The following is an 878-nucleotide window of genomic DNA, read 5'->3' as shown; positions in this document are numbered from 1 at the left end:
AGGTTTTGTCATCATCAGGTATCTTGTCAAAACGTTGTACATTTGCTGTTATATTAAAGTTTTTCTTCATTACCCATTCAAGCCATCTCCAGCCATTATTAGTCTCAAAGTGGGTTCCTCGTCATCGAATTTGAATTACAGAATATTTGTCTAACAGAAGAAAAACAAAAGAATATTATGGTGTTTCAAACTTATCATCTGATAGTACGAAAAATGGTTTAAGTCACCTTATGCGATTGGTGTTACGGCCACAGAATCTTCATTGATTCAGGTTTTACTGTATTAACAGTATTTGTTTGTTATTAATATTTGAAAATTCCTGTTTGATAATGTAAATAATGCTGTTATATTGAAACAATAAATGTTACTAAGTCAAACCTAACATAAGACTGTGAAGAGCAGTATTTGGTTTATGTTCACTTAAAGGTACTTTAAGATTTAATTTCGTAGTTTGATTCTGAACAAACACACACATACACAGTCATCTTTCTTACAAATGAGTATATATCATATTATGTTACTTTCCATTTCAAGATTTTCTGATTAAATGCTGATTTTTGAGAGTTTTGTATTATTTACAAAGTTGGAGTGTATTTACATTTTGTTTCATTTATTATTTAGGTTTTTTTTTCTTTCATTTTTCAGTGACAGCAGTCAAATTTGCCAACAATGACAAATCTCTTTTAGCCTGCTCTTCATTGGATGGGAACCTGTCAGTCTGTCAGTTGACTCCACCCCCAGCTACTGTTGTGTATCTTCTCAAAGGCCACACAGATGGCGTGACAGGTAAGAAAATGTGTATGACATCAGTAGAAGTTATAGTGTTGTAAAATAAAGACAGGGTAAAGCTGAAGTGGAAAAGTAGGGTTAGTAAATTA

This window comes from Limulus polyphemus, unplaced genomic scaffold (assembly GCF_000517525.1).
Source record: "Limulus polyphemus unplaced genomic scaffold, Limulus_polyphemus-2.1.2 Scaffold10440, whole genome shotgun sequence".
NCBI classification, from domain to species: Eukaryota; Metazoa; Arthropoda; class Merostomata; order Xiphosura; family Limulidae; genus Limulus; species Limulus polyphemus.
The sequence above is the reverse complement of the archived record's forward strand: the minus strand, read 5'-3'. Positions refer to the sequence as shown.